General features: G+C 41.2%; 1 long non-coding RNA gene across 1 annotated transcript in view; it reads left to right on the top strand.

The window, feature by feature from the left end:
* Window positions 1-7,770: 7,770 nt before the first annotated feature.
* LOC122228305 overlaps window positions 7,771-17,284 on the top strand; it is a 30,414-nt gene continuing 20,900 nt past the window's right edge. Inside the window, exon 1 of the long non-coding RNA XR_006206513.1 lies at window positions 7,771-7,920. This is a non-coding gene — a long non-coding RNA (uncharacterized LOC122228305). The remainder of the gene's footprint in view (window positions 7,921-17,284) is intronic.

The raw sequence follows: 17,284 nt of genomic DNA, 5'->3' as shown, positions 1-17,284 counted from the left end.
GACACAGAATCCAAAGCAGGCTCCCGGCTCTGGGATCTCAGCCCACAACCCCACGCAGGGCTCGAACCCACGGGCCACGAGATCATGACCTGCGCTGAAGTCGGACGCTCAACCCACGGAGCCACCCAGGCGCCCCAAAGACCTCTGTGATTTAGAATGAACTATATATGAGACTGTCTCTACCGGATGAAACTCCATGCATGTAGTCTCCTTTCGTTCCCTCCATCCCTAAGGAAATTGTAAACATTTCAAGTTCAAAACAAAGCAACACAGCTCAGTGGAAGGCCCGCCAGACCTGGGATTGGGGAGACATGGCTAGGGTAACGTCAATTTCCTCATTGGTGAAATGGGGAGCAATCTCCCCTAGCCTGTGGGCTTGTTGTAAAGATAAAATAAAGCACCTGGCACCTAGCAGGGCCAGGGGTTGACTGTTAGATCACCGGCCCTGGTGTCCTTTTGAATCATCTGAATGATCTGTCAGGGTGGGCGGCATCCTGCAGTAGAGCCCGGGGGCCCGGCTCCCCCATGCTCTCCAGCGGGGCTTGTGGGGCTTACTCCCACCCATGGCCGCCCGCCTTTCCTGCCCTGGAGCTGTTTACAGGTGTCACTTCTCAATTTTTCTCTCCCTTCACCTGTTGGCATTTGCACATTCCTGCACCGCAGTATACAGAAGATACAGTAATAGTTGCCATCTAAGTAAGAAAAAAAAAGATGAAATCGAACCCAAATCCAGCTCTGACAACACTAGATACGGCCCTTATTTCAACGTGTGGCCCTTTGTAGGCTGGTGGGCTATGTTCAGCTTTTGGAGGCTCTGATTTCTGCTCTTGGATGAACTCATGCATCATTTTTTCATCTACCTGTCGAGGTAATGGTTCTCTCCCCGGCGATGCTAAACTTTGACCTCAGGCTTTCTAGGCTTCTAAGCACCCTTGCTGATGTCTGAGTGGCACCAGGCCCTGTGGCTTGGATGTTGAAATGCTCATTTTGGACTTGCTGACCAACCGCTACAATAACATTCTGGCCTCACACCTAGTATTCATCGTGACATTTCTTCATTCTGTTCTGAAATGTAGGTCCAGAAAGTCTTTCTGTCTTTTTCTTTCTCTTCAGTCTCCAGCGTTACCTTTAATCTCTGCGTGCTCCAGGGGACAGCTGGCCTTTACACCAGGTTTATGGGTAAGAAAGAATTACTTCCAGATCGGGTGTTATTTGAAAGGCAGGTACGCACGCACACACACACACACATACACAAAAACCAAAGTTTATTTTCCTTAACTTTTTATTTATTGTTTTCCTTATTTATGACTTTGTGTACTTAGGTGCTTACTGAGCAATTTCTTGCCTCCTCTATCAGACTCATTTCTCTTCTCCCAAGTGTGGTGCAATATACCTTACATTTACTTGACAGCAGAAGTTTTTTATTTGGTACTTTTAAATATTCTAGAATCTCCACAGTCCATTATTTACGGATTATGCTTTCAAGAAGGGGGTTGAAAACAGACGTTGGTGCTGTAATATCTGTCTATTTTCTGAGAAAGTCAATGGAAGGGTAGTACTTTTTTTTTTAACATTTATTTATCTTTGAGAGAGAGACAGACAGACAGAGTGTGATCAGGGGAGGGGCAGAGAGAGAGGGAGACACAGAATCTGAAGCAGGCTCGTCTCTGAGCTGTCACACAGAGCCCGATGCGGGGCTCGAACTCACAAACCTTGAGATCAAGACCTGATGCCTAACCGACTGAGCCACCCAGGCGCCCCAGAAGAGTAGTATTCTTGAAAGATAATCTAGGTAATTCTTGCCAGATCTGATGGATGTAAACAGTACAATGGTGGAACTTGCATGCCATGATTATTCAAAAAATCCTGCTTGGCATTTTCAGTGAAAAGAGTTCCTTTCCTATCATACTTTTACAAAATCAGAGTGATATCTGTCTGGCATCTACCACATTAATGGAAATGTTTGCCAAGTAAATTATCTTCTCTTTAACTCTCTACAACCTTGTTTTTTTTTTCCAAAAAGAGCTCTTTTTGTACCACTTTTAAATAAACCTACAATCCAATGGGTAGAGCTAACATATATATAAGCAAAATGTAGTATTTAACATTGGAGTCACTAATTTTATGGAAATACACATTGTGTTTAGAACATCAACTTTTTTGGGCCTTCCTTAACACTAATTTAACATTTTCAAATATTTGAAATATTATAACTAATATATTTTAAAAAGGAAAAAATACATTTGGAAAGAAGGGAGGAAAAGAGCATAGGAAAAAGGGGAGAAGAGCAAGCAAGAAAGAAGAAAAGAAAATTTACTCAGTGCAGGATAGGAGAGTTACAAATATAGAAAGGTGGATTAGGATATACCTTGTGATATATAGTTATATATTTATGTATATTACGCAAATATATGCTTAAATATTTATATATTAAGCTTATATAAATATATGCTTATATGTTTATATATATTATACTTATAAATATGTGCTTATATTTATAAGTATAAATATATGCTTATGTTTATATATATTATACTTATATAAATATATGCTTATATTTATATATATATATATACATATTATATATATATATATATATATATATAAATGCAGATATATATGAAAATAAAGACGCAAATTTGTGCATTTTTCCAACTCTGTCTGCTGAGAATGCCTGGAAGAAATGTCATACCAGAACACGATCCACAAAAAGATACCAGGACTCTTTTGAGAAAAGCGCATTTAGGAACTGCGGGAAATGGGCCTGGAACTTACTTTTGACCCAGAAGGAAGAAAGTCTTCAAAGAATGAAGAAGATAAATAAATATACACGTGTGCGCGTGCACACGCACACACACACACACACACGCACACACACGAGACAGCTTGAGGGCACATCCAGATCTTGGATAATTTGCACATAAAAATAAATGATGATATGAAGTGTATTATAAACCATTGATTAAAATAGGAATCCATGAGTCCATAATAACATAATTAAATAAATGAACAAATGAACCTATAAATGGAAGAGATGGAACCCTTTTCCTACAGCAGAATATTCCAGTTCACCATTAGGGAAGGGGATGATGAAGCCAGAACTAATCTCCATTAGAATGGTAAAACCAATGGACAAAAGTTTAAGAAGACACCTGGGTACCTTAATCAAAGGTTCAGAGTTAATATCAGCAACAAACCGGCATTACGAGGATACAACATTGTTTCTATGGTGTTCCTGCCTTTTTGATGCATGATTTGAATTTAACCATGAAGAACAACAGACAAATCCAAATTGAGGGATATTTTGTAAACTAATTGGTTTTCACTATTTAAAAATATCACGGCCAAGGAGGACAAAAAGGGCTGATGGATTATTTGTTCTCTGGAAATAACCACTGAAATATTTAACGATGAAGGGGAAGGGAAATGATATCTTCAACTTATTTTCAAATGGTCTACATGCATACACACACACACACACACACACACACACACACACAGAGAAGGAAAGAAGATAAAGTGAAAGAGAACATGGCAAGATGAGGGGGTTAAGTTTATTGTAAATAATGGGTAAATATGGGTATATGGGTCTATAGAAATTCCTTTTACTATTCCTGTAACTTGTCTGTGAGTCTGAAATTATATAAAAATAAAGAGATATTTTTAAAAGTTCTAGATGAAAAAGAAAAAAAAAATCACCCAACACGAAGACATTCCTTCTCTTAAAAAATATCAGCAGCCCGGTTAGAACTAAGAAGTGATATTCCAGATGTGTTAAGCAGTAAGTTCAATGTCTGGCTGCAAAAATATTTAACTTCTAGTGTGTAATAGCCCCCAACTGAGGTTGAGACAAGTTGCTTTTACCAAACACGCTGACATTTCTAAACTCAAGAATTTGTATGTTTGAGACAAACCAGCCTCATATATAATTTCTTTTATTTATGAGACCTGTTCAAGTCTAGGTAGTCTATAATATCAAGACTACTCTACTGGTAAATGCTTGGCATTGTTTAGATTTAATCAAGGTCTTTCTGTCTCAGATCCTTCACACAATATTCCCTTTGGAAAAGTAATACTGTGCAGAGCAAAACTGCTATGCTCTGATGCCTAACAGAAGGAGATCAGGGGCATTTGTTTTTTTGGAGAATGTCCTCATCATTGTCACAAGTTGAGACAAGTCATGTGATGTGCCTACTACATTCCTTAAGGTCCACAAATATCAGATTGAAGATATAGCAGTCCAAATTAGAATGTGGCACTTTCAGACGTAAGTGACAAAAATGAGAGGCATATATCAGGCCAAAGCAAGAAGAAAATGTACAGCCATCCATTTGAGCAGTGGAGACAAAAGCTGTGGAATGTGTAACACATTGGCAGTTTTTCCTAGTTTGGAGGAATAAAAAGCAACTTGTGTTGTTAGGAGAGCCTTGATACTTACTACTAAGTTTAGCTCAAGAGATACAGTTTTGCATTCATCTTTCTTCATTTTTTTATACCAGTGCATGGATTTTCACTGCAGTCACATAAAACATATTGGGAGTTCAGTTTCTATGGAATAAAATTCCTAAAACTTAGAAATATTCTACATATTCTTAGGGTATTATCAACATTGATAATTCTGGAAGTGTGTAGTGCTTTGCTGTTTGCAACACTTTTGCAAACTTCATGTGTTACTTTGTATCTAGTTTGTGTGTGTGTGTGTGTGTGTGTGTGTGTGCTAGACATTGTGAGATTAGTCCTGTTGTATATGGTTGTGGTTTGTTTTCCTTTTGAATGAATGTGATACAATTTATGTACCTATTCTGCTGCATTTCGGATGTTTCTACTTTGAGGCTTTTCTGCCTGCCCTTGGGTGAACATATGAAGGTATTTCTTAAGTAGCTGGTGTTGACGCAAACAAATCTTTTAGAATGTCTAAAAAACAAAAACAAAAACAAAAAAAAAAAGAAAGAGGAAGGAAGAGAGTTTTACTGTAGTTCAAGTTAGGACAGCTGCTCTGGGTGTATAATTTTCATAAGGAAGAGAACACTCTAGTAAGGAAACACTTGACGTAGTGTTACATTTTTTACATGAAAAGTTACAAATTATTAGACAACATTTCAGAAAGTTGCAGCCCTTAAGTTTCTAGTATATGCAGAGCTGTTTGACTTTAATATTATGGGAACCAGGGAAGTTTCTTCCTTTTTCCTAGTGTGTGTGTGTGTGTGTGTGTGTGTGTGTGTTCCAAATGCTCTTCTTTTGGTTATTTTCATTAATGAAGCCGATGTACAACGTGTGCTTGGGGCAGAAATTGAGCCCATGTTTTGACATTCTGCCGGGTCATTTTGACCTTGGTAAATGTTGAAGTATAGCTTCCCTCCGAGCCCGGGAACGGGACCCACACACATTAAAACTTGAAACTGTTCTTGGGGTGCCTGGGTGGCTCCGTTGGTTGAGCAACTGACTTCGGCTCAGGTCATGATCTTGCTGAGTTCACGGGTTGGAGCCCCGTGTCTGGTTCTGTGCTGACAGCTCAGAGCCTGGAGCCTGTTTTGGATTCTGTGTGTGTGTGTGTGTTTCTCTCTGCCCTTCCCCGCTTGTGTGCTCGCTCTCTCTCTCTCTCAAATAAATAAACATTGAAAAAGAATTATTTGTTTAAAAGTATCAGAGAGCCACTGAAACAACAGAAACCAGAAAGGCTAAGATTCCAGAGGGGGGAGAAGGCAGAAAATGCGAGTGTATCATGCGTGGCTGCTTTTGTTCCCAGAGGAACTGAAGGTTCTTGGTGTGGACAAGAGGTTGAGGATCCAGGATCTGTCCTGGGAAGAGAACTGGGAAATGACAAACAAGGAAGACCTTCTGTGGTTCTCTAAAGATGGAAAGACAAAAGTGGGGACTGGAAGGGCGGCCAACACACGGTCACGTTCTCCCTCAACGCATTTGCTAAATTCTGGAGTCGTGTGAGATGGGTCCCAGTCACCTGATCCGGAGGGCTCTGTGCCAAACACGCAGGCAGCCAGAGGTTGGCTGAGCCTTAACTTTGCAAAAATGGCCTCAAATGGCTTCTTGACTGAAGAGAAATAATAAGCCTGCACCTTTGCTGACTAGTAGAGGGGAAGGGTGGCTGATTCCAAAGATAGTAATCTCATATGAAATAGCAAATACTTTCATAAGCAATTGTTCTGTTCGAATTCTTACTTTTATCTATTTTGTCCATCTTTTTTGTAATTTCCTTGAAAATATGAATAGTTATTTAATGTCCTGTCTGCTACCTCGAACATCTGCACCACCCGAGCCTGTTTTATTGTCCTTGTTCCCCTTAGTTTCAGTCACATTATCCTATCTCTTGATTGGCCTGGACATTTTTTTTTTTTTTTATTGAATATTGAACACAGATCTCTGACCTCCTGAAATTTGCATTTCGCCATCTATTTTATTGAAGTGGTTAATTTAAATCAATTTCAGGTCTAGGTCTGAGCACCCGGCATCCAGTTCATTTGTGACTCCGTTGCCTTTTGGTTTGGGGGTGCTATTTATTGTTATTTATTGTGATTTCCATTGAATGGCAAGTATTGTTTATGGCGAGTATGATAGAGTCTGCATGATGCTTTCCCTGCGGTGAGGAGTGACCCCATCCTGCAGCTAGGTAAGGGGAGTTTCCCTCAATCCGACCAGAAAATGTGGGACCCAACCGAGGTTTGGAGTCTAGTCAAGTCTTGGTCTACTTTTCACCTCCAGTTCCTGGAGGAGAGCTTGCCAACAGTCCCGACTGAAAGACTGGAGTGCTTTCTAGAACCTCTTTTCCTTGGCAGTCCTAAATTCCAGTTTTTGTTTACCCAAATGCTGTGAGATTGCCAAAAACTCCCTTCTCCTCTTCAGCTGCTTTTTACTTAGCTTCTTAACCTCTGACACCGCTCAATAAGGAATTGGCAAGTGCTGAATGGGGTGTACGAAGAATGTCAGGCTCATTTCTCTATGCTTCTTTATCTTCCGTGATCTTGTTTCCTCAAACACTTGACACCTCATTGGCCTGAACTCCAGTTTTTGTCTTCCGGCCCTGTGATATTTTCAAAAGCTCCACTGCCCTCTCTGCCTCCTGGCAGCCATCTTCTGCCTGGCTTCAAAATCACTTCCATCGAAGATGAACAAATGCCCCAAAAGGAAAAAGAAGGATGTGTACATTCAGCTCGTCTTAATGGCTATCATTTCTTCCTGCGATCTTAGCGCCCAAATCCTAGGCACGTTTCCAATGTCTCCACACAGATTTGATTTACCTATCCTACCTGACTTTTCCAGTTATCCTTGGTGCTATATGGGTTTGTTATAAGCTTGCCAGTCATGGCCAGAAACACAAGTCCCTTCACATTTGTGTTTTATTAATCCTAAGTTAAATATCTTACCTGCGTTTTACAAATGAGGTAAGATTTTATTTATGTGTTTCTTTCTTTATTTCAAAGTTTATGTATTTATTTATTGAGAGAGTGAGAGACAGCATGAGCAGGAGAGAGGCAGAGAGAGAGAGGGGAGAGAGAGGATCCTAAGCAGGCTCAGCACTGTCAGAGCAGAGCCTGACATGGGTCTTGAACTCACAAAGCGTGAGGTCAAGACCTGAGCCGAAACCAAGAGTCAGACCCTTAACCAACTCAGCCACGCAGGTGCCCTAAATGAGGTAGAAATTTTAATGAATACATGTGGTTTACCCCTAGTTAGCAAATGGTAGATCTTGAATCCTGAGTTCCGATTCCAAGTTCAGGGCTCTATGCTCCATCATAGTGGCCCTTATTCTCTTAACTAAACTAACATCCGATCAGTTGATGAGTATATTGTCTAAGATGGTCATAACACCTAGTTTTTTGTATGCTAATGAAATACACACATATGTATGTTATTTTTCTTTTTTTCAACTGGACCATAACTCTTCTGGTCTGACACTCAACTGAAGTAAGTGATCATATTACTAATTCATTCTCCATATATTTCATAGATTGAAACTTCATGTCAATTAAAACTTCTTCAAAACCAACGCAAACACATTCGTAACAACCTGACTTTTAGAAGTATATGCATTTTGTAGATTCTAATAAGTCTTAACATGTAATTTTAGGTTATTTTTCAGTAATATAATAAAAAATAATGATTGATCACCTGAATGAACTATCATTGCTTCCCCCATACTTATATACAACATGTTCTATAGAAGACATATATCATCCTCATTTTATAAAGGAGAGAGCCAAAGCTTAGACATCTGTTAAAAATGTGCTTAAGAGTAGGGGCGCCTGGTTGGCTCAGGCGGTTGAGTGTCTGACTTGGGCTCAGGTCATGATCTCGCAGTTTGTGAGTTTGAGCCCCGCGTCGGGCTCTGTGCTGATGGCTCAGAGCCGGGAGCCTGCTTCAGATTCTGTGTCTCCCTCTCTCTCTGCCCCTCCCCTGCTCATACTCTGTCTCTCTCTGTCTCTCAAAAATGAATAAACATTAAAATTTTTTTTTTTTAATTTGCTTAAGAGCAGATATTTGTGAATACGATCAGGTTTAGGTCTGAACCACACAGCCTAATCTGGAGCGCACATCACTAAATACATGTAACTCTATCTCCACACCCAGGGTAGAATACTCTTACTTCTTTCTTTGAAATTTTAATGTCTATTGATTGCCTACTTTTATCGATGGTGAAAGAAAGTGTTTATACAGCTGAGCGAATTGAGTGTGTATGTATTATAGTTGCCCTGGTAGATATACAAAAGTGACAGAAACTTCCAGTTTAGTTGGTAAGTGAGAACGCCAGCCTAAGAAATGCCCGCTGCAAAGTGTCACTAAGAGCTGACTGACACAGATAAGAGACTTACGAATTTGGACAGTGGGAGGGCTGTGAGCCTATTCTTGGCAATAACTGCCCGGAGGAGGACAGCTCTGGGAGCTCATCTTGAAGGTCAGGGTCTAGAGCAGGGAAGACAAGAGCAAAGCAACTCGGGCAAAGGAACTTCAGAGGCCCAAATGTCCATGGCGTCTAGTCATTAATGCATGGGCATCAAAAGTCTTTTTACTGGGGGTACCTGGGTGGCTCAGTCGGTTGAACATCTGACTCTTGACTTTGGCTCAGGTCATGATCTCAGAGGCCTGGGATCAAATCCCACATCGGGCTCCATGCTGAGTGTGGACCCTGCTTAAGATTCTCTCTCTCTGGGGCGCCTGGGTGGCTCAGTTGGTTAAGCGGCCGACTTTGGCTCAGGTCATGATCTCGCGGTCTGTGAGTTCGAGCCCCGCGTCGGGCTCTGTGCTGACAGCTCAGAGCCTGGAGCCTGTTTCAATTCTGTGTCTCCCTCTCTCTGACCCTCCCCGGTTCATGCTCTGTCTCTCTCTGTGTCAAAAATAAATAAACGTTAAAAAAAAAAAAAAGATTCTCTCTCTCTCTCTCTCTCTCTCTCTCTCTCTCTCCCCCTCTGCCCCTTTCCCCCACTCGTGCTCTCTTTTTCTTGCTCTCTCTAAAATCCAGATGGAAGAGTCTTCTTGTTGTTCTCCTTTATGAACTTAATATCTTTGAAAAAATTTAACATTTTATTATATGTACCTTTTAAAGAGAAAAACTAGGCAGAGCTGTTCCTGCAGTATAATTGGAATAGGATAACCGATGCAATATTCTGCCCACTGACATTGTCCCCTTGCTGGTGTTTGTATCCATCGACTTGTTCGAGTTCTCAGTAGCTCTAACAAATGCAGTTATCTTTGAAATGGGTGTGGTTCAAGATATTGTCATATGTTAACGGTTTACTTATTTATTTATTTTATTTTTTCAGAACTTACTTAAATGACTTGCTCCGTTTTTTCCCCTTTTTTTAAAATGTTTATTCTTGAGAGAGAGCATGCACACCAGTGGCGGAGGGGCAGAGAGAGGGGGACAGAGGATCCAGAGCAGGCTCCATGCTGACAGCAGAGAGCCTGATGCGGGGTTCGAACTCATGGGCTGTGAGATCATGACCTGAGCCAACACAGGACGCATAACTGACTGAGCCACCCAGACGCCCCGATTAACAGTTTATTTTGAGCTAAGTAATGTAGTCACTCCTTACTTTGTCTGAAAGTGGAAGTTGTGTACTGGGTTAGTGATTGGTTCAGCACAATAGGACTTGGTCAGTGACTGCCAACTCCTACATTTTTTTGCCCCCCCTTCTAATTCAGGGCCAGCCAGGGAAAGCCAAATATACTTCCCAAACCGATCATTAAAAGCCCTGCTTTTAGAGAGGCTGCCTCCAGATTCCTCCTGCTAACAACCTTCAATAAGAGCATACTAGCATCTTCCTTTTTTTTTTACCCTAAAACTTACCATATTCCCCTTACCGCATCACCCCACAAGTAATGGTGGCTGACTCCTCAGCTGTAGCACAGTCTGAATAAATAGAATCTATCTGTTCTAATTTGGAGACGGGAGGTGGTCTCAGTTTATTTCCATACATGCTACTGGAGGGCAAATAAAATTTTGTTTAATTAAAAAAAAATTTAATGTTGATTTATTTTGAGAGACATTCAGACAGACAGAGTGCGAGTGGGGGAGGGGCAGAGAGAGAGAGAGACAGAGAGAGACAGAGAATCTGAAGCAGGCTCCAGGCTCTGAGCCATCAGCACAGGGGCTTGAACTCATGAGCTGTGAGATCATGACTTGAGCCCAAGTTGGACGCTCAACCTACTGAGCCACCCAGGAGCCCCATTTTTTTTAATGTTTTATTTATTTTTGAGAGACAGAGAGAGAGAGAGAGAGAGAGATTGAGTGGGGGAAGTGCAGAGAGAGAGAGGGATCCCACAGAATCCTAAGCAGGCTCCAGGCTCTGAGCTGTCAGCACAGAGTCCGACATGGGGCCGGAACCCACAAACCGTAAGATCGTGACCTGAGCCAAAGTCAGCCGCTCAACAGACTGAGCAACCTAGGCGCCCTGCAAACAAAATGTTTATTGAGACTTTCAGGTCTCAAGTACTCGGTCCTCTGCGAGGGTGTTGAAAGACTAGAAATAGTCCCTGGCCTTGTGAATGGGACTGACAGTCTAGTAGGAGAGACAGAATAACACCTCCTCCCCACAAAAGTTAAAATAAAATAGATGCATAAAATGATAAAATGACATAAGATAGTCACAAACTGTGCTCATGAAACAAAGGGGCTGTTTTGAAGGAGAGGGGAGTAACTTCTCAAGTTGATATGGACAAATCTCCCTAAAGATGCAGAATGAGGGAGACTGGCCTAGAATAGAATTTGTGAGGCAGAGGTAGGGATGAGCTAGGACAGACTGTGTGGAGTGCTCTGGGCGTGAGGGAACATTCTGAAGCAAGTATTCTTCCATTTTACAGGTGGGAAAAGTGAGGCTCAGAGTGAAAGAATGGTCCAGAGTTTCACAGCCTGGGACTGGCAGTGAGAGAGAGTGTCTATCTCAGTTTCTCCTACATCCCTGCCCTCCAGGGCTTCTAGGACAGCTGGCCTAGGTGTAGGTTATTTGAATGAAGGAGTAAGGAGAGGGGGGAAAGCATTAATGGAAGGCAGAGTCTGAATTTGCAGCATAGAAAGGATTTTTGAGTTGGACACGTCGGGAAAGAAGATAAACTTAAAAAAAAAAAGTGAGGGGCGCCTGGGTGGCTCAGTTGGTTAAGTGTTGAACTTTGGCTCAGGTCATGATCTCCCAATTTATGGGTTCGAGCCCCATGTGGGCTCTGTGCTGTCAGCACAGACCCTGGAGCCTGTTTCGGATTCTGTGTCTCCCTCTCTCACTCTGCCCCTCTGCCACTCCTCTCTCTCTCTCTCTCTCTCTCTCTCTCTCTCTCTCTGTCTCTCTCTCTCAAAAATAAATAATAAACATTAAAAAAAAGTGTTGGCAGGATCCATTAAGGGAGCAAACAAAAACTTTTGAGAGGATTGGTAGATTCCGTGGCAGATGTAGCCTCCAGGGTCCCTCACTGCAGACAGTCCTTCCACTCTATTTAGGGAGCTGGCTGTTTTTGGTTTTCCTTAGTTTGTTTCTGGAATTTGAGCCTGTATCATTTATTTAACCTTCCTCTTCTCCCCTCTCTACCGCCTAAACAAGAAGAAAAAGAAAAAGACACATGATACAAGTTCCCTCTCTCTTGTTTTACCTTGGTGTCATGTCTGGGACAAATCCACGCTCGGAGAATGGCTTGGTTGTCCGTTAAGGGCCTGGTGCTGCCTGCTGGTCCCCCAGGTAGCCCTTTCCATCAGTCCGATGCTTCCACGTCACCTGTGACTCAGAAACCCAGGTCCCCAAACACCTCCTTGGCTGAGAGTCCACACTAGGAATATAGCGCTCAGTCCACGCTGAAAGTGACCGTGGTGCTCATCAAAACGTGCTGTGTCTGCCAGGATCTTCCGGTGCCGCTCTGATTGTTGTGTTGCTGTCATTTTATGATTTCTTAGGGATTCGGTGACTCACTGATCTCAAGGTTTTTGTGACCGTCGTGTCTCCTGAAAATTATAGATACTTAGTGGGACCTGTTTAAGCATCGCCGCGAAGCTTCAGGAGGAAGCATGCCGCCCTTTGTCTGTTTGGAAGGGCTGAGCATCAACCGTCACCAGAGCTCCCAGAAGTGGCCCCTGATGCAACCGAGGAGTTTGGGAGACAAGCTGGAGGGTCCCATCACTCCACACGTAAAGAATACACACAAGAGCAACGTTTCTCCGATGTGTTGTCACATGGGTGAGACTCTGGAGATGTCAGACTCAGGCTCTGGAGATGTGAGTGTGGGTGGAGAGAGAAGGTGGGACTTGAGGCTGAAAAGAACACAGCTTTCCTCTGGGTGGAACACCACAGCTTTCATGTGGTCATCCTACCTTGTGTTACGTGAAGGGAAGCAGAAATGAAATTATGGTGGGACTGATGATTATATTTCCTGTGTACAGTTCCGTTTATGAGCTGTTCATCTCTAGCCAAGTCCCATCGCATTAGGTAATGATACTATTGCCTCCCTCCAGAAGGTAGAGTTTAAGAAAATAATCTCCAAGTACTTTGAAATATTAATTCTGCAAAGAATTTGCTCCGATGGGTGTGCAACAATGCAAATGCTTCTTGGCATTCCTCACTGGGAATCAGAAGAGGTGAGAAAAGCTTGGTCCATTTAGATTTCAGAGTTAATGCAACTCCTGGGAGTATTAAAACCCGAGGCATAGCTTCAGACCTGGAATTGCCGGCCTCCATAATTTCTTTGTCTTGGATGAAAGCCTGCAAAATCAGAGGATTCCTCCCATTTTATAAGCTGGGAAATCCAAGTCCTAAGGGTTAAACATTTTGACCAAGTTCAAAAAATTAAATGGCATCTTTTTATATATGCAACAAAATTGGACAAAATCTATAGCTTGATTATGGTGCCTTGTAAACTTTTTAGTTTTTCCTCTAAGAACTGTGGAACCAGTAGTTCTATCGGCTTCCTGCCTTACCTTGGAAATCACAATGACAGTCACATTTCCAAGGAAAACAGGTTTCAGTGGCACATCCCTTACTCCAGACTTTAAATCTCAAGTGCTTTCTACATTTAACTACCGAGTCCTATTGTGTAAAGCTGGAGGAGACATATATTTTTACCTGCACAGACTCTCCTCTTTCTTTTGTGGTAACAAAAGGCCTCCCTTTTCCTTTTACAAGTCCCCCCCTCCATTTCCCAGTGGGACTCACCGTTCTCACAGATGATTAATAACTGTTCCAGGCCCCGTGACAGAGTTAGTGGGTCAAGGTAGGCATGTGATACGACCAAGATAAGGCCAATCAAAGTATTTTGGAAGAATCATTTTGGATGCTCAAATAAGGGAGATGTTCTCTCCTCTGACATGAGAGCTCAGGGGTATTTGAGTCTATTTCTTTTTTTTTCACCACATGGAGGGATCCTACTTGACAATAAAGCCAACTCACAGGAAGTGGGATAATGGAAAGAAAGAGACAGAGAGGATGGAGAGAAGGAGGAAGGTGATGAAGAGGAGAAGAGGGAGACGTCCTCATGACACTGTGTATTTTACAATCCAGCCAGTTGAAACCACTTTATATATCTATGTATCTATCAATCATATATTTATTTAATTTTTAGGATAATTTGAGTTGGGCTTGTTAATGTAAATAAATGTGTCCTGAGTCACATAACAGACAAATATATGGGTCAATTCTCAGAATATCATATCTTAAATAGCATGTGTTGAATGTATATGATTCATATAACGTGATGTTATATATGTTCTGTAATAGTAAACACTATGACACCTATCATTTATATAGTAGACACTCAATAAAGATGTGTTGAATGAATGAATAGAGCCTAGAGGGTGCAGATGATTGTTATAAATTTCTTCAAAGTCCAGGAACGGAGCTAAGAAAGGTCCCCCTGTGAAATAGAAACTACTAAAAACCAGCTCACAATGTGTACAATACAATGCAATGTCGAATCGCTAATATCACACACCCGAAACTAATATTACACTGTATGTTAACTAATGAATTTGAATAAAAACTCAAGAAAAATAAATCACATAGGTAAGAAATAAAAAAATACAAGGCTCACCAAGATATGTTTTGAAAGTATAGTTGATCTATTTTTAATTTTTTAAGGAACCTCCACACTGTTTTCCAGAGCGGCTGCACCAGTTTGCATTCCCACCAACAGTGCAAGAGGGTTCCCGTTTCTCCACATCCTCGCCAGCATCTATAGTCTCCTGATTTGTTCATTTTAGCCACTCTAACCGGCATGCGGTGATATCTCAGTGTGGTTTTGATTTGTATTTCCCGGATGAGGAGTGATGCTGAGCATCTTTTCATGTGCCTGTTGGCCATCTGGATGTCTTCTTTAGAGAAGTGTCTATTCATGCCTTCTGCCCATTTCTTCACTGGATTATATGTTTTTCGGGTGTGGAGTTTGGTGAGTTCTTTATAGATTTTGGATACTAGCCCTTTGTCTGATATGTCATTTGCAAATATCTTTTCCCATTCCGCCGGTTGCCTTTTAGTTTTGTTGATTGTTTCCTTTGCAGTGCAGAAGCTTTTTATCTTCATGAGGTCCCAATGGTTCATTTTTGCTTTCAATTTCCTTGCCTCTGGAGATGTGTTAAGTAAGAAATTGCTGCGGCTGAGGTCAGAGAGGTTTTTTCCTGCTTTCTCCTCTAGGATTTTGATGGTTTCCTGTCTCACATTCAGATCCTTTATCCATTTTGAGTTTATTTTTGTGAATGGTGTAAGAAAGCAGCCTAGTTTCATTCTTCTGCATGGTGCCGTCCAGTTCTCCCAGCACCATTTGTTAAAGACACTGTCTTTTTTCCATTGGATACCCTATGACCCAGCAATAGCACTGCTAGGAATTTACCCAAGGGATACAGGAGTGCTGATGCATAGGGGCACTTGTACCCCAATGTTCATAGCAGCACTGTCAACAATAGCCAAATTATGGAAAGAGCCTAAATGTCCATCAGCTGACAAATGGATAAAGAAATTGTGGTTTATATACACAATGGAATACTACTTGGCAGTGAGAAAGAATGAAATATGGCCTTTTGTAGCAACATGGATGGAACTGGAGAGTGTTATGCTAAGTGAAATAAGTCATACAGAGAAAGACAAGTACCATATGTTTTCACTCTTATGTGGATCCTGAGAAACTTAACAGAAGACCATGGGGGAAGGGAAGGGAAAAAAAGGTTAGAGAAGGAGGGACCCAAACCAGAGGAGAGTCTTGAAAACTGAGAATAAACTGAGGGTTGATGGGGGGTGGGAGGGAGGGGAAGGTGGGTGATGGGCATCGAGGAAGGCCCCCTTTGGGCTGAGCACTGGGTGTTGTATGGAAACCAATATGACAATAAACTTCATATTAAAAATATAATTTTCAAACCCAATAACAGCAATGATTTTACAAATTAAAAAAAAAAAAAACTCAAGTATAGTTGATTCGACGAGGTCATCTACTGAATCCAATTAAACAGATAGGATATTTTGCAAAAACTCTTAGCAGCTCTACTGGACTATAACATGACGAAGAAAGCTCCTGTCTTACAACAAAAGAGCAATGAGCTAAATGAAGTTGAGTCAGCAGTAGGAAGTGCTAATGTGTTTCCATTCTACTTGGCTAAGGTTGGAAAGACCAATCCAGCCAGTGTTCTCAGGAATACAGGTGTGTGTCCAAATCCTTTAACTCTAATTCTGTACTTTCAAGCAATCTTTGGCAGATATATGAGTTTAATTAGGGCCAGCTTCATGGGCATGCGACCCGTGCAGTTATACAAGGTCTTTGCTCTTAGAAGAGCCTGGCGCTTCGTTTAATGCCCTGCCATTGCTGTCTTGAAATTCTTAATCATTCTGAGCAAAGGGGTCCTATATTTTCATTTTGTAATGGGCCCTCCCCGTTATGTAGCCAGTCCTGAGTCTAATTTGTGGTTATGTTTCTCATTCAAAATTAATAAAATGGGATTTTGCATTATCAATCAATCTTCAGTGGATCTGCTTGATTAAAGGCAGTTTTCCACCAAACATGAAAAGTCACAGTAAGGTTTTTAGAGTCAAATTTCTGAATCTTCCGAACTCAGAATCAGAACCCAGAATGAATGTGGCAATATTATGGACAGTTACTACTTAAAAAAGCCCTAAGAAGGTAAATCTTTAGTATCTATTTAGCCTCAAAGTATAAATACATGTGTACCAGTTCATGATGAGTAGAGAGATAAAAATGATCCCTTCAAAAAGGCACAGCTAGAGCAAATAGATATGTTGTCTTCCATAGCTTTACATCAGTTAGTTATTGGGAGATTTGCAAATAGAGCCTATTTCTCACGCTGTTAGATTATATCGAGATTACTTCCAATCACACGCACACAAACTGTCCTAGGGAGATACTTCAGGAAATGTAACGTTTATACAGAATATTGTTGTGATTTTCTTCTACAAAATGAACTCACTGATTGAGAATCTGTATCAGAAAAACACTTTGACTCAACACCGATTAGGTTTTTACTGGCTAGCTTCTCCATAGTTTTATTCCGTACCAAAAGAAAATCAGCACGTTATTAGTTCAAGATGAGAACCTGACAACCAACTATAATCTCAACTGCTGAAATGCATTTTTAAAGATGTTTATGCATTATTCAGTAACCTACCTTGAATCAAACATGTAAAAGCCCAAGAAACAAAAAATATATAATATATAACCAATATTATCACCAGATGGTAGACTTTATTTGTTATCCTAATTCCATTTTACATTTAGAAAATAAATATCAGCATGAATATTTAATACATTTGCTATAACAGAGGCAAAAGGCCAATATTATTATTGTAGGAATGTGAGGCTC

This window comes from Panthera leo, chromosome C1 (genome assembly GCF_018350215.1).
Source record: "Panthera leo isolate Ple1 chromosome C1, P.leo_Ple1_pat1.1, whole genome shotgun sequence".
In the NCBI taxonomy this organism is placed as follows: domain Eukaryota; kingdom Metazoa; phylum Chordata; class Mammalia; order Carnivora; family Felidae; genus Panthera; species Panthera leo.
The sequence above is the reverse complement of the archived record's forward strand: the minus strand, read 5'-3'. Positions and strand labels throughout refer to the sequence as shown.